General features: G+C 43.0%; 1 protein-coding gene across 2 annotated transcripts in view; it reads right to left on the bottom strand.

The window, feature by feature from the left end:
- The window catches only part of GNG12 (G protein subunit gamma 12), a 39,856-nt gene extending 13,367 nt beyond the window's left edge, over nt 1-26,489 (bottom strand). Inside the window, exons 1-2 of one of the 2 annotated variants that reach the window (XM_033151847.1) lie at nt 26,364-26,489; nt 10,139-10,252 (exon numbers count right to left, since the gene is read on the bottom strand). The gene's annotated coding sequence lies outside the window, so the exon portion shown is untranslated. The remainder of the gene's footprint in view (nt 1-10,138; nt 10,253-26,363) is intronic. The other variant, XM_033151848.1, reaches the window with a different exon arrangement.
- Between the last annotated feature and the right edge of the window lie 299 nt (nt 26,490-26,788).

Below are 26,788 nucleotides of genomic sequence, written 5' to 3'. Positions count from 1 at the left end.
ACTCCTCCTTCTTACAGACCAATATTTCAGACTGCAAGAACAGAAGAAAGCAATTTGGTGTTCAGTGTATAAACATCATCTTTCAGTGTCTATTCACCTGACCACCACCGTAAAAACGTGAAGCTCTCACTCATTTAAAGATCACTTAATTCTGTCTGAAAGCAAAAAGCTTAGAAGAAGCCAATAATCTGTGGATTCAGTGTCAGACTTAGGCAATACTTGTATGAACCTGGTGCTGATTCTTTCAAAGCAGGGGCCTTAACACAACCCTCAGCCAGGAAGGAGGTGGCCCCACCAGTCTAAAGATGTCAGCGCCCAGTGAGTATCCCTGAATTAACCCTTGACCAAGTTTCTGGCAAGCAGACAGGAACCACCCATTTAAAGAAGAGATTTAGTGACTCATTTTATTCCACAGGAAACCTCTGAAGTCAAGAATAAGTCTATGAACTCCCACTTTCCCCTTCTGTCTTATAATTCACAAGCCATCCTTCCTCCCCATCTGTGCACTAAATGAAACACCTAAAGAAAGGGAAGTTCAGAAAAGAGAGTATCCAGCTGCAAAAGAAGACAGGGTTCCTGAACTCATGCAGATGAGGAATCTTGGCAGGTGCAGTTAAACAAAAATCTGAAGTACTGTTACACATAAAGTTACATTTATTTATGAACTGCTTCCCATGAAGCATCACAAAGTGATTGAATGACACACACACATTATTTGCATATATAATCTAATGCAGGTAAAAACTGGGGTGACAGCCTCCATTTTAAAAGCTTGTTGAAAGGTCTTCAGTAGGTGCCAAAAAGACTGTAAAAAGATGACAGGTGCAACCACATTAAGCCAAGAGGGGCAATGGTTGAGGGAGCACATGGTTAGGCGCACAGATGCAAACACTTCGTCTATGCCATCAGGCTGCATCAAATGAAACCAATCCATCCCACAGTGTCACTTACAAACCTTGTGGTAGGCACCTCCCTGGAGACTGCAATAAATTCTCTCTTGTACTAAAAGCATGCAGATCCCCCCCCCCGGTCATCTCAACAGGAAAATGGCTGCAACTAGCCGTAAGCCCCACCTGATTCACAATCCCTTTGTGAATGTTGTCCAGTCAGTTTGAATCACAAGAAATGATTCTTTTTTAAGAACTTGCACAAAAAACAAAAGGCTACAGGAAGGACTCCTAAGTGGAGAATGTGAGGAACCTTGGAAGCTGAACGGAATCCATTACGGAAGTCCATTCGACTTCCAAAACGTTCGGAAACCAAGGCACAGCTTCTGATTGGCTGCAGGAAGCCACGCCGGACATTCGGGTTCCAAAAGAACGTTCGCAAGCTGGAACACCCACTTCCGGGTTTGCGGCGTTCGGGAGCCAAAATGTTTGAGTGCCGATGCTTTCGGCTTCCAAGGTATGACTGTACTTGTGTGCATATGTTACATGTGTGTATACACATCCACACTTGCTACACTGAATTCAGCAAAACTAAATGCTGTTCAACACTTTATGCAACAAACACTTGGTGGGGGGGGGGGCCTCCAACAAAATTCCCCGTTTCTTGGAGATATAGCCAACTGATGTTCCCAGGTGTGCATCCTTTAGCTTTTAGGGATGTGCATCTAGCCTTCATGTGTTTACTGGAGGAAACACCGAGAGAACACCATTGTAGTTGCGACAAGTAATGCTGTTGCATGAAGTGTGAAGCAGCCCTTATAAACTGGCTGATGTGTCTAGTTTACAGGGCTTGTAATTTGCAAGCTACCTCTCAATTTTAAACAAAAATCTCTCTTCCACTTTTAAGTATTATTCAATAAAAGGGCCACACTCATTCTGCTATGAAACCAATTAAAGGTTTGAATAGAACCTTTGGAGGTTATGAATATCTTTGTTTAATGCCTGCATTCATTTGCTGTAAACTTTTGTGACCCTTTCCCGCTTCATTAATGCTGCCTGCACTACTTCCAAGTTTCTCTTTCCTGGCTCCAAATCGACCTTTGAGCAAATGTTAATAGCCCAATGGCTACGCTCAGCTCACATTCTTTTACAAATGAATTTGGACTACTGTACAGCTGTCAACTAAGAGTGGAATGCAGAGGACTGAAGGAAACCATAAAGTATGGCTAACTATCTTTACTGGTAGATTAAAATATAACTTCTTCTACTTTAACATCAAATTCCAGACATATATTGGCTCAGTTCTGATGTTCTTCATTGGCCAACTGCCAAATCATTTATTTTTTAAAGTGTGTACCCCACTTTTCCTAAGAATTTTTTTTGAAGCAGCTTACAAAACAAATAATAAAAAACAATTACATAAAAAACAATTTTAAAACTGCCAATCTAGCAATACGAAGTCACAAAAAGGTGGGTGTGGTAAAAAGTGGAACACCTCTCAACCGTGAAATGTGAACCGGCATTTGCAAAATCCCAGCCAATGTGGGCTGCACACTTCTTTTCAGACCAACAGTTCCCTTAACCAAGTTGTGGCAAAAAGGAGTCCTCAGCAGATTATCGCACTCCCATCTCTCCTCATACACCCAAATCCCCTCCTTCCTGGAGAACTAGTGCAGGGCTTTGCCCCAAGGAAATGTAGCTCTTTATGGGGCTTGGAGACCTGAAGCACAGAAGTTCCAGCATTCTCATGGCACCGATACCTTTGGCTACTGGGATGGGGTGGGGTGGAGGAAGCATGGCATTGTTGAAACACTATTTAATTTATGTACCGGTGTGTCACACAGACGCACCTGAATTCAAGATGGCAACTCCTGCACATTGGATGTGTGAGAAGCAAAACTACAGGGAACCAGGCAGAGGGCCTTCTCGCTAGTGGCGCCCGCCCTGTGGAACGCCCTCCCATCAGAGGTCAAGGGAATAAACAACTACCTGACATTCAGAAAATACCTGAAGGCAGCCCTGTTTAGGGAAGTTTTTAAACTGTGATATTTTAAATGTATTTTAATGTTTGGTGGAAGCCGCCCAGAGTGGCTGGAGAGACCCAGCCAGATGGGCGGGGTACAAATAAATTATTATTATTATTATTATTATTATTATTATTATTATTATTATTACTTATAAAGAATACACCTAAGTTTAAGGCTACAATGCTCAGCAATATTCTCATAATGCTAAATGATTTTTCAAAAACAAAGTTCTTGTATATTAAATACAGAGCGAACAAGGTGCCAGCCAATGTGAGTCATACTCAAGAGTAAACTTGTCCATTTATTTCAATGGGCCCTGAGTGTGATTAACACAGTGGCTGTTACCTGTACTGTCTAATAGTAGTTGTTTCCTATTTTCTTAACTAAATGCTGGCATTTCAAACCATCTGCCTATCCATTTATTGTACCTAAATTCACGCACCCCAAGGATACACACGAGATTTAAAAAAGAACTTAATAGCTCTACTTTAACAAAACCTTTCACCAATAAGCTTATTATGTTAGTTACTGTATATTCTTCATGTTTAATTGCCAGCTACAGAGTCCTACTAATGACTAATTTGTTTATACTTAGAAAGTTGCAGTCTATTGTTCGCAAGGACTATATACTTCATTGCTCATAGAAGACGGAGCTCGTGATCTATGAGTAACCCGAGCTCAAGCCAAATTAAAATGTAATTGGACCCTACAATTAAGAACACCAATATTGTGCCCATGCCCATTTTGTCCTAGACAATCCCAAAACTTATTTGTGTTCCGAAAGGGTAACTGCCACCATAACAGTTTAGCTTCCTTTTCCATGGATCCCTGAATCCATTACACAATCCATTATCATAGATCCCTGAATTATTTGTACATTTCTTGAAAAACAATTTCCAGTGAAGTTCTGAGCTTCAAAAAGGTTATCTGGACCAAACTCTATATACAAACGTCTCTAACAAACTAGACAACATTTCCCATAATTTATTTGCCAGAAAGAGAAAACAGATGGGGCCAAGGTACACTACAGAAAAAGGTTTATCTAAGACAGAAAATGTGTGGCATAAAACACACGCAGAAAGCAAAAACTCTTTGTGAGATAAACCACAATGACCAGAAGGAAATGGCTTCCCAATTCCAAATCAGACAATTAGTTTTCTGAAGACTGCTACAGGAAACATTCATCCTGGTGTCATAACGATGGAGGCCCACAGTGCCTAGAAAATGTATGGTACTTTATACATCATAACTATTAATAAATAATTTTTCCAAAATAAAAAAGGGATGCAACACACACACACACACACACACACACACTTACTTATCTCAGCCTTTTCCTCAGAAATACTAAAATGGTCTACAGCAAGGAGATTATATAGGGCGGTATTTGATGCTAGACTTACTCAGAGTAGACCCACTGAAGTAAATAATCACAACTAACTTAAGTTCATTTATTTTAATGACTCTACTCTGTGTGGGACTTAGCTGAATACAACTCATGGTCCTGTAAATAAATGAAAACACTGTGACAGGTAGAGTTGGCCACTGAAAGCAGAGTTGCTGGACCCCAAGAGGAAAAAGGCAGCCTAAGTCTATAAAAAATCATGTTTCAAGAGGCAAAAAATTCCGCTAGATGTATTATCCCTGTCTTCCCTTATTTCACTTCTGTCTTGAGTTTTTTTTTAAATGAAAAGCTTACTGAAAATGAAATACTAATCAACTTGCCAAGTCCATGATCTCTCTCTCTGCTCCTCACCCCCTTTTCATTGAAATCAACTGTTAACTACAGTGGTACCTCAGTTTTCGAACGTCTCGCAAGTCGAACGTTTCTGTTTTCGAATGCCAAAAACCAGGAAGTACCAGTAACTGATTCGGTTTTCGAACGCTTTTTGGAAGTCGAACGTGCCACGCGGCTTCCGTATTGAGTTTTCCGGAAGTACGGTAAATGCTTCCAGAAGTAAATGCTTCGGTTTTCGAACGTTTCAGAAGTCAAATGGTACTCCAGAATGGATTATGTTTGAAAACTGAGGGACCACTGTATTTCCCTTTAACCAGAAGGGCAAGAAATACACTGATCACAAACTAGTCTAGGTCTCCAATTCACAGTATACTGTATAAAGTAAGAATGGAAAAATATCATTTCCCCTGCACAACTAAGACAGCTTATTCATAAACTGGCATGCAGGGTAAGTTTAAGAGTGAATTTTTTAAAAGGGGTGGGTGGGAGGGAAAGGCAAGTCACACAAGCTTTCTAGTCTAGACTCAACTCTTGTTGTCTCATTCTTCCCCCATAAATGTTCTGCAGGCAAACTAATTCCTTCAGTGGTGTCTTGTGGCCTTCCAGTTATGAATGCAGACACCTGTGCAGTGCTATTACTAAACTCCTGGATCGGGTAAACAGTTCTGCTGACAATAACAGAAAGGAATGGAATCTAGTTCAGTCTGCTTTAGCAGTTGTTATTACCAAGTAAGATCGGCAGTTTTCATTCTTAAGGTGTTCCAAGACATTAAGGTAAAGGTAAAATGTAAGGAGATTCTGAGTTTAGTTACCGGTACTTTCCAAAAACTCTATTTAAGGAGCGGATTTGCCTCCTATTAGAAATACAGTAGTAAAATTTCTACTACTTTCTAAGTATTTGTGAAAGCCGTTTTAGTAATGTGCTCTTTTGAAGGTCCCTCTGACAATCTTTACATGAAACTTTTTTTTTACATATTACAAGTTTCGTTCATTGCTATTTGCATAGTGCTTTCGCAACCATTTCCTGTTCATACTCACTAGTCTTGTCATCCACAATCCATGATTTAGTGTTGGGTGGAAAGTTCAGGTTTCAAAAATTTTATTTTACACAATGTTGATTAATACAGTAGAAGAAAATGTGTCACGCGTCACAGGATGTCATCTCCTCATCAAAAATACATTTTGCAAAATCCCAGGATTTTTTTTAAAGTTTGCTGCTTGTCTCACTGGTTACAATGAACAAATGCCCTTTAGCTATGAAACTATAATACAGCACCAGACCATGGAAGATTGTATATGTAGTTTTCTCTGGTCTGACTCCCTTCTAAGTATTGCTATCGCTACAGAGGGAGGCGAGGGGCTTTATCAGATAATAGAGGACTGGATGCTCCTTCTATTATTAGTTGCAAAGCTGCATTAACGAGCAGATTTTATATGAGCTGGTTAAAACTGAATTTGGGAATACCAAAAATGGGATGCAGAGAGACTAGGATTAAGGAGCTCAGGCAACAGGACAAAGACAGGAACTTCAGGAAAATTCTCTGCGGAGTATAATCTTGTCATTCCCTAGATATTTGGCCAGTTGACCAGCAGCCTTTCTCCCTTATGTAAAAACTTCTAGAAAACTGTGTCCAATGAGCACCCTAAATCAAAAGGTTCGAGCCCCAACCCTGTTAGGCTCCATAGTCCATATAACATTTTGCCATTTTATACGTAAATGAGACTCATGTCTCATCAAATAATTATTAGAGAAAACTTATGTGGCTGTCAGGAAATCGCCCTCGCCGAAGCTGCAAGCGGGTCCGGGGCTGTTTCAGTACCGGGAACCCCCATCTCCGCTGAGCAGCTCGTCATCTTCCCCCAGTGGAGGAAGAACTTAGTGTTTAGAAGTTCTGCGTTTGCCTGATTTCTCATGAGCAACCACTGAAACTCCTTACAGTGGCACAATACCGAATGGCCAGCAACAAAAATTAAACTCCAATGTGTTGCTTTCAGAAACGCCTGTAAATTGTGGAACTTGACAAACTTGTTATAAGTCTATCTTGTTTATTCCATTGAAATCCCCTAAGGGAAGTACTAGTCAAAGGAAGAATACTGGGGAAATGCCTGCACTGAGAAAAAGCTGGTTCTCTGCACATGAAGGGTAAGAGCTTAAGAACATAAGAAAAGCGCTGCTGGATCAGACCAAAGGCCCATACGATTCAGCATCCTGTTCTCACAGTGGCCAACCAGATGCCCATAAACCCACAAGCAGAACCTGAGTGCAACTGTACCCTCTTCAGTTGTGATTCCCAGCCACTGGTACTCAGAGGCATATACTGTTGGTATAACATACCCATCATGGCTAGGAGCCATTGTCAGCCTTAATCTACATGAATTTGTCCAATTCTCTTTTAGGTTGGATTTTTAAAATTCTCAAATCTTTTACATATAGGCCCCCCTCTGTGGACAGGTAGTGTGAATCAGCATCAAGCATTCTGTAGATCCCCAATGGACGTTCAGGCTAGAAAGCAAGCCATCCGATGCAATTGCACCTGACCTTTCCATAACAAGGAATGATACTTATTATACATATGACTCAAAGGTAATTACGCTAATAAGCTTTCGAAAGCTCACCCTTCTTTTTTCTTGGTGGGGATCATTCAATTATTCAAGATGTCAAGAAATACTGCAAAACATTTTGTCTTATTCCCAGAACAATGAGCGCAAAGTCTAGAGTTTTTAGTTTGGTTATTTGTACAAACACTCTTGACTTTAACATGATAAACTATAATGGCCAAGCAAAAAAACTCTGGGTTTGGCATTCTGAAAAAAAAAATATATCAAAAAGAAATCCATACACTCCTAGAACAAGGTGTGCTGGTACAGTTAAAGGTATAATTTGTGTCTCCTATGCTTTGAAATAAAGATTGCACCTAACATCTCTGGAGCTATGTGTAGTTATATTCTATACTAGTTCTCAAACCTTTGTGGGTAGATTATAAAAGAGAAAGCTTTGTTTACAGCAGTTGTTACAAACTCCCTAGTAGCCAAAGAATATCAGACAAGTTATCTTTAAAACAATCAAATTTCTAGCTGTACACTGAAAAAATTACAAAATAATGAAAGGTGCTTAGATTTAATGAAACAATTGGGGTGTAGAAAAAGCAATTAATATATACAAGAAAGGCTCAAAACTAAAATACATAATATAACAAAAATCTGAGTCAAACTAAAAAAAAACAACAACCACCTCTTCTAAAGGTTATCTTATGATTTTCAAACTTTTGGGACTGGCAGCCCCGAGATTATTCTATGCCAACTCCACAAATCTTTCATGAACTATAATACTCTTCATCAAAATAAAAAAAATAAGCACTGATTTCAGACGAATGATCACATTTCAGATGATGAAATGATAAACAGGATGGATTATCAAGTAATATTTTATATGAATAAATATTTTATCAGTATATATATGTGTATATATATATAATCTGCAGGAAAGGTTTTTAATCAGAATATTATAATTCCTGCTTCAGAATATTATATTATAATCAGAATATTATAATTCAGGAGTGGCAAAATCTATGTACTCTTCTGTTGTGACGTATGATTATGCACAGGGGTCAGCAAACTTTTTCAGCAGGGGACCGGTCCACCGTCCCTCAGAACTTGTGGGGGGCCAGACTATATTTTGAAAAAAAATATGAACAAATTCCTATGCCCCATAAATAACCCAGAGATGCATTTTAAATAAAACCACACATTCTACTCATGTAAAAACACGCTGATTCCTGGACAGTCCGCGGGCCGGATTTAGAAGGCGATTGGGCTGCATCCGGCCCCCGGGCCTTAGTTTGGGGACCCCTGACTATGCAGCTATCTTCCTGTATTAAGTTGGATTCTAGCCCCAAGTTAGTCTAATTCTGGTTGCATAACTGTTTAAAGGTTGATTTAGTATCAGCAGAGGACTGACCTCTAGTGGACAAATGGAAGAGCCAATTCAGCAGAGTTGACAATGAACAGAAAATTAATTCCATTTTACATTAAACTGGAATAGATGAGAATAAAATAAGAGCTGAAATTGTGCGGTGAAAAAGTCAAACACATTTTAAAATCAGTATTTATCTACTGCACAGATAATAAATTATTTGATGGATAAACATAACGTAAATTACTGAAGGGAGAGGGGAACCCCCTAGGCTTAATTCAGAAGTCACAGAGCAGATTGCCAGCAGAATAGGGGACAAGCAGAGGAGCTCAAGGAACCGCTCTGTGGTCTTTCATGAACCCAACTACAAGCAGCAACCCAGGTACTGACACACAGTGAGAGAGGCCAGCTATGTCTGAAGGACCAATGACACAAGTTGCAGAGGTGATGTCCCTGGGCCTCAACACCACCTCCTGAGCTTGGCCTGGTGGAGATAGTAACCCCGAAACCCCGGAGCTCTTGCTACCAAGAGTGTATCTCGCTGCAATGCCTGCTTCCCAACACACATAGCATGAAATTATTAGAGACTGCTCTTTTACAGCTTTCCACCCCTCAGGAAGGAGATTGACCCTAGGATACATAGTGAACATAACAGACTGAGTATGTAAGTGCTTGTCTGGAACTAGAAACCCACCAGAACAAGTTGTTTGGTCTCTAAGAAATGTCCAAGGTTCTGGAGGATGTCTGACCACTCAGCTTTGGCGCGATACGCAGCCTCCGCAAAGGCACTGATTACTTAATTCCCATCAGCTGAAGACCAATTGCTAGTTCTACTTTCTCCCAACCACCCTATGGGCTCAATCTTGTCAGGAGTAGGCACTATCTGAATTAAATATTACTGTCCTGTCTGCAGTTGTAAAGTGAAAACTGAGCAACAAAACATTTTCTTTGTCTTTCAAAACAGGTGAAAAGTTATATAAACTTTAGTCGAGGGGAGAGAGCGTGGGCACATATTCCATATGCATCTACACAGTCCTATTTGTAGTACTGTGCAAAGTAAAGGTAAAGGTATCCCTGACCATTAGCTCCAGTCGCGGACAACTCTGGGCTTGCGGCGCTCATCTCGCTTTACTGGCCGAGGGAGCCAGTGTACAGCTTCCGGGTCATGTGGCCAGCATGACTAAGTCGCTTTCTGGCAAACCAGAGCAGCGCACAGAAACGCCATTTACTTTCCTGCCAGAGCGGTACCTATTTATCTACTTGCACTTTGACATGCTTTCGAACTGCTAGGTTGGCAGGAGCAGGGACCAAGCAACGGGAGCTCACCCCATCACGGGGATTTGAACTGCCGACCTTCTGATTGGCAAGCCCTAGGCTGGTATGGTATTAGTTAAAGGCAAATTTAGAATTCATCACAGAATTGCACTTAAGATTTTTATGGAAGATTTGCTTGTGAAACCTCCTGGTGGCACTATAAACCTCATCTCTGAATATAAAAAATTGTTAATTATCTATAAAGATACTAGGAATATCTGGATTCAAAAATAAGTTTCTGCTGTGGTATAATATTTACCTTCTAGTGTGAATGACAGGAACAGTCTGGCTATTCAAGTACCAACTAGGAATCAGATAATTGGCTTCCAATTCTTGCTCTGCGACAAATCTTGCACTTGGCCTTTGGAAAATTCTGGAAAACAGATATTAAGTGGAATGATGAGAAAAGAAGACAGTAGCATCTGGAAAGGAGAGAGTGTGTTTTCCTACTGCAACAGTATAAAATTACTTCTTAGGATATACAAATTTACCAATATTATTAGTGCTGAACATGGTTGCCTGATTAAAAGACCTGGTGCTTTAAAAAAAAGGGTTTATGAACTGTCACCCTAACACAAAGTTAAACAAAGCAAAGGATGGGATTCAGCTAACCAGTCCTGTCAACAGAAGCCATGTGCAAGGACTTCTGCATGCACAATGGGGCTTTCCTCCCCTTCCCTCCAAAATTGACTCTGGAAGGGTTGGAACATGACCCATAACATTGCACAGGGGAAAGGGGCATTGCTGCATCTAGCAAGCTATAATGCTTGCGCAGGCAGAACGAATGAGTGTGACATTGAATTCCACCCAATATCAGAAAAGCAGCCTTAGTTAACTCCAAATGAATAGAATGTTTAAGAAAGATATAGGCCAAAAAAAAGTGTCTGCAGCAGAATAATGCTGCAGAATTGCCATAGTCAGATCACTTCCTGGTGCAACTGGACTTCTCCACGACCCTTCCCCTCTGCCAGGAGGTGGGACCGATTCGGATGGTCTGCCCCCGCCACTTAATGGATTCAACTGGCTTCCAGAGAGTGGTAGGGGATGTTTTATCCCACGCTGATGGCCTTTCAGCTGATTCCCTGGTGGCCCACTAGAATGTGGAGTTAGCCAGGGCTATTGACAGTCTGGCTCCGAAGCACCCTCTCCGATTGCATGGAGCCCGGACAGCCCCGTGGTTTTCCCCAGAGCTGAGGGCAATGAAACAGTCGCTGAGACGGCTACAGCGCCGGTGGTGGAAAACTCATTCTGAATCAGGGAGCCTACCAAGTGGCAATGGCGACGGCGAAGAGGACCTTCTTCGCCGTTTCTATTGCATCTGCAGAAAAAAGCAGCAGGGACTCTCCCAGGTGGTTCGCAATCTATCAGAACCACCTTCGCCAGATAAAGTCGCTCAGATTCGGAAGGAGGTAGACTCCACCGTGGGAGCATGGTCGGGGTGGGAGAGTGCTAGAGCCCTGTCTAGTCATGTTTCATGGGATCAATTCCAATCCATTAACCCTGAGGATGTGGACAGGCTACTTGGACGTGTGAAACCAACCACCTGTCTCCCTGATCCTTGCCCATCCTGGCTAATAAAAGCAAGCCGGGAAGGGCTGGGCGATGGGCTCTGCGGGGTGGTGAATGCTTCCCTCTGCGAGGGAGCATTCCCAGACCTGCTGAAAGAGGCAGTCATTAAACCGCTTCTTAAAAAAACATCTTTAGACCCAGCCAGTATGGCCAACTATCGCCCAGTCTCAAATCTTCCATTCTTGAGCAAGGTGATTGAGCGGGTGGTTGCTGAACAACTCCAGGCACGCCTGGAGGATGCGGACCATTTGGATCCCTTCCAATCGGGATTCAGGCCTCATCATGGGACTGAAACTGCCTTGGTTGCAGTGGTTGATGATCTCTGGCAGGCTAGGGACAAAGGTGAGAGCTGTTTCCTAGTTCTGCTGGATCTCTCAGCGGCCTTTGATACAATCGACCAAAACATCCTTCTGGACCGTCTAGAGAAGCTGGGAGCACTGTTACACGGTAGTTCCGCTCCTTCCTCCTGGGCCATGTCCAGAAAGTGGTGGTGGGGGATGAGTGTTCAGATCCCTGGGCCCTCACTTGTGGGGTGCCTCAGGGTTCCGTCCTCTCCCTCATGCTTTTTAACATCTATATGAAGCCGCTGGGAGAGATCATCAGGGGTTTGGGCTGGGTGTCCATCAATATGCGGACGATACCCAGCTCGACCTCTCTTTTAAATCAGAACCAGTGAATGCGGTGAAGGTCCTGTGTGAGTGCTTGGAGGCAGCTGGAGGATGGATGGCGGTTAATGGATTGAGGTTGAATGCTGACAAGACAGAAGTACTGTTCTTGGGGGACAGGGGGCGGGCTGATGTGGAGGACTCCCTGGTCCTGAATGGGGTAACTGTGCCCCTGAAGGACCAGGTGCACAGCCTGGGAGTCATTTTGGACTCACAGCTGTCCATGGAAGCGCAGGTCAATTCTGTATCCAGGGCAGCTGTCTACCAGCTCCATCTGGTATGCAGCCTAAGACCCTACCTGCCCGCAGACTGTCTCGCCAGAGTGGTGCATGCTCTAGTTATCTCCCGCTTGGACTACTGCAATGCGCTCTACGTGGGGCTACCTTTGAAGGTGACCCGGAAACTACAACTAATCCAGAATGCGGCAGCTAGACTGGTGACTGAGGGTGGCCACCAAGACCATATAATACCAGTCCTGAAAGACCTACATTGGCTCCCAGTATGTTTTTGAGCACAATTCAAAGTGTTGGTGTTGACCTTTAAAACCCTAAATGGCCTCGGCCCAGTATACCTGAAGGAGCGTCTCCAACCCCATCGTTCTGCCCGGACACTGAGGTCCAACGCCGAGGACCTTCTGGCAGTTCCTTAACTGTGAGAAGCAAAGCTACAGGGAACCAGGCAGAGGGCCTTCTCGGTAGTGGCGCCCTCCCTGTGGAACGCCCTCCCATCTCATGTCAAAGAGATAAACAACTACCTTACATTCAGAAGACATCTGAAGACAGCCCTGTTCAGGGAAGTTTTTAATGTATGATATTTTCATTATTTTAATTTCTGTTGGAAGCCACCCAAAGTGGCTGGGAAAACCCAGCCAGATGGGCGGGGTACAAATAATAATAATAATAATAATAATAATAATAATAATAATAATAATAATATAATGAAGATGTGTTCCATTCATTAGTTTTATACATGATCTCTGTAACCCACACCCGGTTTCAAAATATCCCAAATCCCATGTCTCTTCTCCTGACCCCCAAATATTTATCTTCCTAGAAATAACTGCAATCTTATCTCTTTTCTCTTTCTGCTGCTAGAAATCCTCACAGCTTCAGCACGTTAGCACACCCAGTGACTAGGCAGCACTTTTGTACCAGGAGCCAGAAAACAAGAGTTCTGGTTCACACATTGCGATAAGCCAAATGATGGTTTAGTGAGAACCTGCAGGCTCCTCAGGAATGCTTTGATGGTGTTTCCTGCTTGGCAGGGGGTTGGACTGGATGGCCCTTGTGGTCTCTTCCAACTCTATGATTCTATGATTGTGGCTGTTTAGCATATTGTCCAAATCCAGGGCTCAAAATTTAACTTTCTCTGAACTAACCACAAGCAGTAACCAAGGTCCATAATTCTGCAAGCCACACTCACCATATAGGAAGTAGTCACATGGTCTCTGGCAAGTATGATGAGCCCCAGACTCCCTTCCAATTTTGGAGCTGAGTGGATGATCCCAGATTCCTACCCACCCACAAGATTCAGAGGAAAAATTGGGTTTAGTTTACTCTCAAGAGCACCTGGCAAAGCCAAAGCCAAAGCCCCACTTCCACAGTTTAGAGCAGGTCTTGTTAATTAATGGATACTATTTTGACCAAAACAGATAAAGTATACAAGAAAAAGTATTCAAAAATCATAAAGGTAGTCATGGGAATGAGAAAACAGAAACAATGAAGTTTGGGAAATGTGAGGTTTTCTTCCTGATGTTTAATATGTCCCAGGATGTATGTTTAACTTAAGATAAACTGAAAGTCCAGCACATACTGTAAAGCTAAAACATGGCACTCAGGATCAAGCTAGACGCCAAACCCATGCAGTTTTCTTGCTAAATGGGAGGCCACTCTTACAGACAGGTGCTGATCACAAATCCCCAGTCAAATGCAGCATCCAGGGCACTGTCAAATAATCAGTGACAAATAATCAGGGTTGACAAGAGCTGTATTTCAACATCTGGAGGGCACCATGCTGGTTACCCCTGCCCTCTGCCATAAACTGCCTATGAATCTGAAAATACAAACAGTATACACCACCAATGTAAGAATGAAATTCTCAATAATCTTTGAAGTCCAGGTTTTGATTCATCTGATTTCTCAGGTTACTCTTCCATCTTGTTTCCTTCTCAATTCTGCTTAAATTCCTTTAAAGTAAGCTTTGGAATTTTGCATTCAGAATTTATATTTTTAAACACAAAGGAGGAGAAAGAGGGCCCATTGCTCAGTGATGGAGTAAGTGTCTCATATGCAAAATGTCCCAGGCTGAATCCCAGGGCACAGCAGCTAAAATGATCTAAGGCAGCAGAGCTGGGAAACACTCCCATCTGGTACTCTGGAGAGTCTTCACCAGTCAGAGATTCAGGCTAAATGGACCAGTGGTCTGACTCAGTAGGAGGCAGTTTCATACATCCCCGCCCCCCAAGAAGATATATGATTTATAGACATCAGCCAATGGTAGGAATTAAAATTTGTAAGCACTGGAACCCAGAAACCTAAACATATCCTATCAGGGTTGAAAACTCGGCGAGGTAAGGATTTTGAGGTTGCCTCAGTATCGTTTAAATATACATCTAATACCCGAACACTAGATGCATTGGCGGAATCTCCCACTGTCCAGTTATTTAATGAAAGCATATTATTATATCCCATCATTCGGTTTCACAATGTGCAGGGTGTCTTACAATTAAAACAATCAAGGATATTTAAAAAATACTAAAAACAGCAGAGTGGGAGCAAGAAACAACAGCAACATTAAAACATACCTTATAATTGTTTTAAGTGGTAGATGGACTAACAGTCTCATCACAGACCACAGCTCAGAGATTAAACTGGTAATCTCTCCTTTACTTGGAGCAAATGCTGCCAAACCCGAGGAGACTTCTTGATTTACTTTGCCCTACTGCAAGTGCAGCCATTTTTATGAATGGAACTCCTACTGTGGAGAGTATTCCCAGAATAGGTTACCGGTACTAGTCACCAGTACTGGCATAAAACAAATTATTTTGTGGCTCAAAGGCTTTTTGGCACTTTAAATTGAACTTAATTCTATTTGACTTTTGAGGATGCTTTGGTCATTAATCTCCAAAATCTAGATGGGCAATCTCTCCCCCCCCCCTCCCTCTTGGTGATCACTCATGGCTGAGTAAGATTGTCTTCCATGAACACAGTCTTAGCGGTGTGTATCCATAAATGACTGTGGAGGCCAATTCTGGATCCACACGTCCTTCCACAGTGGGGACGTAGGTTTCTGGGTGGGAGTTGATCAAGGTGAGAATTTGCCAAATGTGCCTTCCTCTTAGCTCGTTTCTCCCTTTCGTCCTGAATTTGTGCTTCTTCAAAATCCACAATGCCTTTGGTAGAGGCTATTATCCAATTGGAGCACTTGCAGGCCAGTGTTTTCTATTATCAGTGCTTATACAGTGGTGCCCCGCTAGACAAATGCCTCGCTAGATGAAAAACTCGCTAGATGAACGGCATTCGCTAGCGGAAGGCTGCCCCGCAAGACGAAAAAGTCAATGGGGCTGCCTCGCAAGACGAATTTTTTTTTTAAGCGAAAACTAGCGGTTTGCATTGGTGCTTCGCAAGACGAAAAAAATCGCTCTACGAAGACACTCGCAGAACGAATTATTTTTGTCTAGCGAGGCACCACTGTACTGCATTTTTAAAAAAGATTTGCCTGGAGAGCTTCTTTAAATCTCTTTTGTTGTCCACCAGTATTTTGTTTTCCATACTTAAGTTGGGAACAGAGTACAATAGTTGTTTTGGAAGACGATAAAATCAGGCATCCAACGACGTTGGTGTTGAAGAATCATTGCAATACAATTATTGGGACTAGTCAAATTGTTCACAAAAGAGTGGCAAGCTTTAGAGTTCTCTAGAACTCTTAATCAAGCAAGACACAACAACAAAACAGGGGCCAAGGGAGATGATAATTTTTTTAAGCGCAAAAATTAGGTTGATGTTGTAGCCATGAGGTCAGGATGACTTCGTGATGGAGACGGCAAGCTGACGAGTCCCTTCCAGTTACCAGGTTACAGGTATCAGGTTACACACCAAGGACACTCACCATACAAACGATGCTGATTACTGGGCTGCTGTTAGGGCAAATAATATTTTAAGTACTCATTTTAAGTACACTGATATCTCAAAATTACCGGTAAATGAAACACACTAGTTCCTGAGCTACACAGACAACAGAAATAAAGAGAAACATGAGAGTCTTTCATTTACCAAAGTAAGGGATTAATTTTGGGTGGTGCACGTGACAACCATCCAAAGTTAATATTAACATTATTTTAATATGAAAATTAAAATTAGTACCGGTACCTACAACACCATCCAAAGGTAATCCCTGATTTTGCTAAATTAAAGACTGCCAAGTTTCTCTTTACTTCTGCTCTCCGCCTATGCCAGTAACCTCTGCATTTTGTTTAAGACAGTGATGGCTAAATCTTTTACAGGCCTAGGGCCAACAATCTGGGGCCAACTCTTAAGGGCCAACATGACTACCTTTGCTTATTATTGCTCATTAAAGTGTTTTAAAGTTCTAGAACCTTTGGGTCAGGACAGACTGACAACATCCATTTAAAAATGTCAAAGGGCAAGAAAACATGTATTGTTGTTAACCTTACACGCTATCATAATGCATTACAAATACTTCTCATGAAGTCACATTAAAGGAATAGATATAGAAGAAAAGTATACAAGCTTTAAAAACCCAAAAGTGTTTGTGTTCCCATGCCATTACTAAAAAGAATATGGTTAAGGTCAAAAGAATATTACAGCAGAAAAGTGGATATGTAATTAACTTAAATTGGGGCAGAAATGGGATAGGAACCGCTCTCTCTCGTGAACAATTGTACTCAAGTTATTTTGTAGAATAATGAGGACAAATACATTTATATGCTATACTAGAATAGACTAATAAGAGATCAGCTAATGCATGCCATTGCCAATGGGTGATTTATTCCTAGAGCAACATTATCAATGTTTCATACAATTTATGCTGTGTTATTGTATTGTGAGTGGAATAGTGTTGTATAAGGTACGTTTATATTGCAATGTAGCCGAAGAAAAATTCCAAGTATGTAGGTTCTTGGCCAATAAAATTATTCCTATTCCTATTCCTTTAGATTTTAAAATGCAGAAGATATTATTTCCTTAGGAATATGCTGTTAAAAATGTAAGCCTCACATTTGCCTTTTGAATAATATCTACTGGCTGTAGGAATGTGAAGCAATTATTAAATACAGTTCAAGATGCTATCATCAATACTCATGCAAACACTTCTTTTGATTTTCCAGTATTCCGACGAATAACAAACACAGACCTGGAACTGATTCAAACAAGCATCCCCTGAAAAAAAACAAGCCAATAGTGTAGTCCCTCTAAATTAATAACATAAAAATATCTGCATTTGCTAAGTTAGTATATTGTATTAGGGATATGCGGGTGGCGCTGTGGTCTAAACCACTGAGCCTCTTGGGCTTGCTGATTGGAAGGTTGGCAGTTCGAATCTGCACAACAGGGTGAGCTCCTGTTGCTCTATCCCAGCGTCTGCCAACATAGCAGTTCGAAAGCATACCAGTGCAAGTAGATAAATAGGTAAGGTAAAAAGGTAAAGGTAACAGATAAATAGGTACCACTGCGGCGGGAAGGTAAACAGTGTTTCCGTGTGCTCTGGCACTCGTCACAGTCCTCTGCACACCAGTAGCAGTTTATTCATTTTGGCCACATGACCCAGAAAGCTGACTGTGGACAAACGCTGGCTCCCTCGGCCTGAAAACAAAGATGAGCACCGCACCACTTAGTTACATTTAACTGGACTTAACCGTCCAGGAGTCCTTTACCTTTTATCTTATTAGGGATAATGGGTTTAGACTGATCTGCACCCCGATACATGAACTGATCTGTACCCTGTATACATGAACTTTGTTGAATATATTCAAGCCTGTCTTTACCCAACTTACAACTACAGTGGAACCCTGGGTTATGCACACGATCCATTCTGGGTTGCTGTGCATAACGCGTGTGTGCGTATCCCGAACGCACGGAAAAACCCCCGAAAAACTGGTAGTAGCGTGATTTGAGCGCTTCTGCGCATGCGCGAATTGCGCAGAAGCATTCTGCACATCTGGGGGTCGCGCGCTCTCTGGAAACACTTCCGGGTTGCGGGCATTCTTAACTCGAACGTCTGCAACCCAGGGTGTGTGTAACCCGGGGTTCCACTGTATTTTTCTGCATATCAGAACTTTAAGAGACTTGACCAAGAACACAAAGGAACCTTAATGATTACGCATGGCTCTGAGCCTGGGTATTTCTACATCCAAGTATGTCAGTGGCTCATTTAGTTTATTTGTCTACATACAATGCATCCTATTATTCCTCCAGGTGAGGTGGAATGGGATAAAAGGAAAAGGAAGGTACGGTATAGGCACAATATGTATCTGTTTGGATACAAAAACATTCACAGATTACAACCGATTAGAAATGCAAGATTATTCATAGTCTTTTTTTGTTGCAACTCTGGTTTAGCAAGGGTGCATGATGAAATGGGAGAACAGTTAAGCACATTAACTGACTCTACCTGTCTTTTGAGCCTTGGAATACAATGTTTAGCCAACATATCAGCCACTTGTTTATTTTCTGACTGCTAACACAAGATCAAATCGATACTTGCTTCTTCCAGACCTACACTCAAAGCATAAACTTTTACCAGTGCCTAAATCTCTAATACAACAAGAACAGGAATGAGGAAAAAAGAGCAACTGAAACTACCGGTACTTGTTTTTTTATGTCGCTAAAAGTGAAAGTAAGTTGTGGCAAACAAAATGTAGTACTCTTAAACTGCCAAAAAGGAATCTGATTAAAGCAGGCACAAATCAAAAAATATTACGTGTTCTATTTCTGTTGTACAGAACCCCAGCTGAAATTTAAACACTTGGGACAAGACTTCCCGGTACATAATCCTCATGTAAGCATCACATCAAGGCAGCTGTATCATGTTCAGATCTACATCTACAAGGATTTTCCAGAGAGAGGCTCTTGCATAGTTTCATGTCCCTGAGACGTAATGAACTTCTACATGTGAAGCATAATGAGACCTTTAGAAGATGGGAACATAAAAGCAGAAGAGCATGTTCCTCAGTAATGGTGGCACCCGAAGTTGAAATCCCAGAACAAGAATTGCCTTCTAGGTGCTAGCACAATATATGGCGGTTTTATTAGTCTTAGTTACAGATTTTTCAGCTTGGAGATGCGCCTCTTTATCTCGAAACCTAAGTACAGTGTAGCATGAAGATTTGTGATGTGGCATTCAAGGAGTGCTGGATTTAAGATGAAAATCAGGATTCAAATCCCTGTTTAACCACAAAATGCAATGGGCAGCCTGATCAAGTTATTGCCTCTCCCCAACTGTACTTCACAGGGTTGTTGGGCAAATATAAACAGCATGATCCCAAGTATGTTACCTTTGGAGGAACTGAAGAATACTCATGTGACAAATAAAATTAAATTTCCTGGGTGGTGGGCTATCTTCAAATGCTTCAATTCACTATAATACATTTTATTGAGCTGTAATTATTTTTTGCTGTCTGGAAGTCAGACAAAAATGCTACTGATGTTCTCAAGCAATGGGGACAACATAAACGAATAATTGACTGATTCCACAATTTTCATCAACACAGGACGAACTTTAGTACACAGTAGCCCCGTGTTAAGCTTAAGACAGCTGCTTTTGTGCAGCGTGTATTGCCATGGACCACCAACCCCCAAGCCTCCTGACATGGAAACAAATTGTAGTAAGCTTAAAGTAGGATGAGCCACTAAAAATTGTTCAATAGCCCTGTCCTTCATACTATTAAGTACTATTGTGTCCCACAGCAACAGATACTGAACTGCATACCAGTTTGTGTGTGAGCAAGAGTTTGTCTAGAACAGGCAAGCAGTAATAGGCTTTGGAAATATATTGAGTGTATAATTAGTTATCATAATAGATAAAAACTTAGCATGAGTACTACTTTCAGACAGCAAGTCTAAACACTTTCCCGGAAGTAAGCCTCACTGGGACTTACTTCTGAGTAAACATGCACAGGATTGGACTGTAATGAAACAGCCAACATAGCCCTAATTACTGCATCAGACACATTAGATAACCCAAAAATTGCTTTCTCCCAGTGCTGACATGAGCAAAGATGTTTGAATCATGTACAAAAACAACTAGGCAATTACTTCACAGACACAAAGAATAGGTCCCTAATGCTGTAAAGAATGTGGTTGCAGAAGTATTAAAGACCAGTGCTGATAATGAGCAATGCTGGTTTGCCACCCATAACTAAACTATTTTGTAAATATTTTCACAAACCTAAGAAGCTATTTTTATCCAAACAAGAATACTGATAACAATTCAGCCATTGCTTTATGAAAGTCACCATGTAACAATGGTAATTTTCAACAGAATAATCTCCAATTTAACAAATTCTCCCCTTCTGTTCTCTACCCACTCAACCCACAGGAACTATTATTATTCATGCTCCTACTGTGAATCACAAGTTCCTAAAAAAAAAAAAAAGCCTTCCAGAGATTTATACCGATTATGCGGGGAATCAGATCATTAGCCCACCTAGCCTGGTGTTATGTACCCCAGTGAGCAGCACCTCCCCAAATTACACTCAGAATAATCCCACTGAAATAAACAGACTTAAATTAGTCACGATTAATTTTAGTCGATTATTTCAACAGATTTGCTCAGAGTACAGCTTTGCTTTAAACCAGAGCCTAGGAATGGCACACTCTCTTTAAAACTAGGTACGTAGTTTGTGGTTGCTCCTGAATCTGACACTGTCCCTGGGTGTGCTGAATAAAGGAGGGGCACCTCTACTCGATCCAAACACCCCACAGCCCAGAATTGCGGGATGAGGTAGGGGCTGGAATGCTCTGCCTAGACGGGCATAATAGCCATAGCTTTTTCTGAATAAAACAGACCTGGCCGCTGTCATTCGTGTCTTAGTATCATCCAGATTAGACTACAATAACACACTTTTATGTAGAGCTGCCATCTGCAGAGTTTTCACGAAGTACAATGGATTCAAAAGACAATGGTCACAGTATAAACTGGGGCTCATCGTGGACAGCATATAACAACTTTGATATCTGTAATTTCCTGGAACTGCAGCCCAGACATTTATTGAAATATTAACTGCACAATTGTAGAAAATGTGTTATTGTTTTTAGGGACTGTATAATTTTCAGATCTCATTTATTTTATTGTACATGGCTTCAATGGCTTCTAGATGTGAAGTGGTTTATAAATCTGTAAAATATTGAAACATTCAGAAAAATGTCTCTGGGGGCTAATTTTCTGCATTGAGCTGATGTATCTTTAGGACACCTACCTTAAGAGTTTACCCCAGATCTCAGATTAACATCAGAGGCTTTGCTCTGACTCATCTGAGACTCATCCTGCTTATGAACAAATGTAAGCTTAATATTGTGATGAATTTCCCTTGACATGGTAGGGTAACTGATTTGATTATTTACTGTTATTGAATTTGTAACATGTACCTATTTTACAGCTTTAAGTACAATTTTCCAATAGACCATACTCTACTTGTTTGTTTAATTTGCTCTATTCAAAGATTTAGTTATTATATATTTTGCAGTTTGTTTTTAAATACAATGACTGCTTGATAATATACTGTAACTAAACTTTAGAAAAGTAAAAAGCTGTTTTGGGTAGGATATTGGAACAAATGTTGTATATAACCACTCCTGATCCCCCCCCCCCCGCTGTGGTCTTCTTTAGTTTCAGCTCTATTCTTTTATTGAGTTATCTTGTCAGCTGCCTTGATGGCCTAGATGGGGGGGGGGACATGTGCACTGTCACTGAGCTATGGATCTTCCTCTTTTTGGAACATATTTAACTTTGTTCCTAACCAAGAACTTGCGCATGTTGCTTAAGACACAACACAGTTCTGGATAACTGCCAGGATTAATGTTTTCAGAAGCCGGGATCACCCATTGCTTCTTTATCACAGAACCCTAGACGAAACCTGATACTTGCAGCACCTAGCAGACAGCAATTTATTCTGCAATCTCCATCTTGGAAGAGAGTCTCTAAACACAGACTTCATGGCTACAACATCTCTCTACTTTTTTGTACTGTTTTCGTTTCACCCCCCCCCCTTCTGCTTTGCTTAAGAACTAGCCTGATAAAGAGTTCTGGAGAACTTGCTCACTATTTTGTGAATCATTTGTTATGATTTTAACATTATTATCTAGAGGAGGCAGGCATTTATTCAGAATCTCACTATGTTTAAGGGCATAAAGTTTGCTATCCAAAACCGAGACAAACTTCATTTGGTACTTGCATAAATCTTTCCATTTCTGGAGCTTTGACAACAGTTAATAAAAATATAAAAGCTGCAGGCCCGGGTGGGGAGAACCACACTGCAGCTTCTCTACTTGGCTTTCAAAACTCTTCCCAGTCCATGCCCCCTATCCCAGGACCCTGCTCCTTAACATCCCTGTTCAGGACCCTGCTCCTTAACATCCCTGTTCTGCATTCTCCTCAAGTGCTTTTGCCAACTGGAATGTGTCCTTGAACTGTGTTTCTGCCTCTGCCTTGACTGGAGGATCGAAAAAATATTATTATTAATATTTATTAAATTTCTATACCGCCAGTCATCTGAGGTTCACAGAGCGGTTTACAGTATAAAATATACATAACAAAATAACGAACAAAAACAATGCATGTGGAGTGTTTATGCAAAAACCTTAGGGGGGGGGTTGTAGCTAAAAGTACAAGTTACTGTAAGAGTTACACCTATTGCTCAGCTCACTTTTCTTTGTCTCTGATCCTGCCCACAGCTAGCAGGTGAGCCCGGTGCCCATGAGGAAATGTGACCCTCAGGCTGAAAAGGGTTCCCCAGCCTGAGAGAAAGCTTTAAGGGAGGGGGGACGTTTTCAAGCGGAAAGAGGTAAAAATGAGTTGAAGATTACAAGAACACGAAGCAAATGTGTACAAAATGGAAGATTCCGGCATTGAAAATGTTGGGTCTGAAACAGCTAAAGTGTAAGAAGAAGCAAAGTTTAATCCCACTCTGTAAGGTTTCACTATCCAGTAAGCTTTATGTTTCACCTCCATAGCAAGTAAGACTATCATTAAACATGACAGAACTTGTTAAATAAACTCCCTTATGTTCTCGCTGTGAGATTTTTCTTGTGACTAGGTTTTCCGATCAGTAGGCGTCCATAAATCCACCTGCCAGCTTGCTGGGTCAAGGGCCCCTACTCAGTGCAACCTGAGAAACCCTCTCCTGCTTCTCTCATCTTGAGAGGGAAGAAGGGGGCCTTCGCACTGTGCAGTGCTTGTGGGGAGTGTTAAGAGACACTCCCGCCCCCACGACGACAACACACACACACACTGCAGTCAGGGAGGGGTGTTTCTTTCACATTGCACTGAACTTTGGAGCAAACAGAAGCATACTGTGGATGCAAGATTAAAGCCCACTCCCAGTGTGATATGAGATGCCCTCTTCCTTTCCCAAGCTCTCTAGCATATGCAGAAGGCTAAGGGGATGGAGAGAGTCAGTAACAACTATGAAGTACGGCTGGTTAGTAAGCCCAGCCAACATTTTGTGGACACTTCCCTTTCATGCTGTTTCCTTCGGAACAAAATTGCACTTAATATCCAGCAGACACCAGCTATATGGTGCTTATTATTGTTCTAGGAGCTCACAGTCAATAGTTACACTAAGTTCAGGCTAGAACAACTACCACTCTTTTCCTTTTGCTTGCAACAGCATCAGGATGACTTATGGGAGCAGTTTTATCAGGTTCTCCTTCACAAAAGCATGGGAGTTTGGTAGAAACTAAACACAAGCAGCTTCAAGAAGCAGGAGAATATGGAAAACCTCACCCCAGACCCCATAGCTTGCTTTGTTTTCCTTGTATTTTATTTCCACGGAAGCAGAGGTGGCTCACTGGGTGGGGCAGAGTTGTTGCACTAGCTTCCCTGCAGGCTGGATGCTACTGCTTACTGGGAGGGAGGGAGGCATGGCACACCAACTTCTTTGCCACTTTGTCCCCCCTGCCCCTCTTGGTAAGCAACAGCGACCTACATCCTGGAAAGTCCAGCAGCTCTCCCCCACCTGGTGAGCCACTTCTGCACAACTGTGCATTAATTTCTTGCTTTCGTTTACAAATTCTACCATTCTGAAACTCCCAACAGAAGAACGGCATGTTTCTTACGGAAATGCAGATTTCAAACACCACTAAGTAAATGCTGACTACGTGTCTTTGGTGCAGCGGTGGGGATCCGCTCACCTTCCAGGCGGATTGGGCGACAGCTACCATCATCTTTGACCACTGCCCATGCCGGCTGGGGCTGATGGGAACTAGAGTCCAACATCTTGGAGGGCCCCCTGCTTTAGTGACCCTTTCTCCATGGCAGTCACCACAATGTAGCTCAGCACCCACCATCAGCAAAAATGAGCTGGGAGTGTTGCGCAGGCCAGCACCATTCATCATCTTTTGGACACGCTGGAAACCAGGAGCAGCCACACTGTACTAAGAAAGCCACAGAACTAAAAGGGAATAATTAGCATCATTAAGCCATAATGGTTGGCAAGGAGCACCAGCGATGCAGTATGGTTATGTAGGTGACCAACATTTTATTAAACATTACAGCCAGCCACATTATCTTCTAGCCAATAAATATTTATCAGTGCCGAATATCCATCATCAAACAAAAGCCGATCTGCAGCATAATAAGATAGCAGCCCTGTATGCAGTGCTTGCCTGCTGTTTGAGGCACTGATACTGTTTCTAACCCTACTGTGAGGTCTCATTGGTAACTGAAACTCAGCAATGAAAGCAGATAACGCGCACGGTGAGAGAACTCAACAATGCTTTTCTGGTTGGTACTCTATTCCAACTGACGGGAGTTGTAGTCCAAAACATCTGGAAGGCACCAGGTTGGAGAAGGCTGGACCTGTCCATCATATCTACTTTGGCCTCTGTGCAATTCTGGAAGACAGACCCATCCAGCAACCCAAGGGGCAACCTCACATTGCCCTGCTTCCCATCAGAGCCAACAAGATGTGACAACAGCAGATAACTCAAGATGGTTTTAAATGGGGATTCTAGAAACACACGATAGGCGGTTCAACACTACCATAACAGTCATAATAGCTAAATGGAAGCTCCAGGTTTAGAGGTCCTGAAACATGTTTTACTGTTAAGACAGGTATGTTGATGCGATTCTTTATCAATATTGTGGTGGTGGTGGTGGTGTTGTGTACCCTAGAATCTTTGGCCACCTCATGAGGAGAATCGTTGGCCACCTCATGAGAAGAGAAGACTCCCTGGAAAAGACCCTGATGTTGGGAAAGATGGAGGGCACAAGGAGAAGGGGACGACAGAGGATGAGATGGTTGGACAGTGTTCTCGAAGTGACTAGCATGAGTTTGGCCAAACTGCGGGACGCAGTGGAGGATAGGGATGCCTGGCGTGCTCTGGTCCATGGGGTCACGAAGAGTAGGACACACTGAATGACTGAACAACAACAACCCTAGAATCAACTAGAATCTATAGGCAAGTTACTAGATTAGCACTCTGGTCCTTGCTTGGGGGCTTCCCAGAAACATCTGGCTAGCCATTTTGGAAACAGGCCACTTTTGAAACAAGACGGACCTTCAGCCTGAAAACTCTTCCGACGTTCGCACACACACAGAACCACCCTCCATGTTCTCTAACACGGGACAAGAGCCACCCTCCGGGTGCGGACTCCCTAGCACACCTCGTTTCGAAAAAAAAGGAGCCGACCTACCCTCTCCCCACGACCTGGCGCTGGTGGCGTGGAAACAGTGGCCTAACGAGCCCAGGAGGCGCCCGCCCGCCCGCCCGCGGCAGCCACGCCTCGCTCAGCGCACCGCACCGCACCGTGGCCAGGAAGAGGCGGCGGGGGCAGCAAGCCGAAGGCTCTCCCGCTCCCGACGACGACGGGTCTGCGCGCCTCGGGCGGCCGAGGAAATGCAGCGGAGGGGGCAGTCCTCGTCCCGGCGGCTGCAATGGCGGGAGGCGGGGACAGTGCCCGGGCAGAGAAAGAAGCAGGAAAGACCAGCGCTGCCTGTGGCCCGGGGAGGCCCTCCTCCCTTCTCTCCCGCTCCCTCCGGCGGCGGCGACTCCGCGCCGCGCCTGCCCTCCTTACCGTGCGCCTCGACGCCTCAGCCCCTTCTCCGGCCGCCGCCGCCCTCGCAACTCGGGACTCCGCCGTCTCTATGGGCGACCGGAGCTGGCCGACCTCTCACCCGCTGCTCCTCCTCCTGCTGCTGCCTCCGCTGCTGGCTCCGCCTGGCCCCGGGCGGGGAAGGGACGGCGAGGCTCCTTCCTGGGCCAGGACTGCGCGCTGTTCTCGTCCGCCCAGCAGCGCCTCTGCCAGCGGGGAGCGGATCCGGGGGCGGGAAGAAGCGCCCTCTCCTTCCTTCCTCCCTTGCTCGGCTCCTCGGAGGCAGCAGGAAGCCTCTCTCCCGGGCAGGGTCCGCGGCGCCTCCGTCCCAGGCTGGGTTGGAGAGCGGCGGGAGCCCCGAGTTATCCCGCGGCCCTAAAGCACCTCTGCAGAGTTTCGTTTTAAGG

Source organism: Lacerta agilis, chromosome 6, assembly GCF_009819535.1.
Source record: "Lacerta agilis isolate rLacAgi1 chromosome 6, rLacAgi1.pri, whole genome shotgun sequence".
Taxonomy (NCBI): Eukaryota; Metazoa; Chordata; class Lepidosauria; order Squamata; family Lacertidae; genus Lacerta; species Lacerta agilis.
This window is presented reverse-complemented; position numbering and strand designations above follow the sequence as displayed.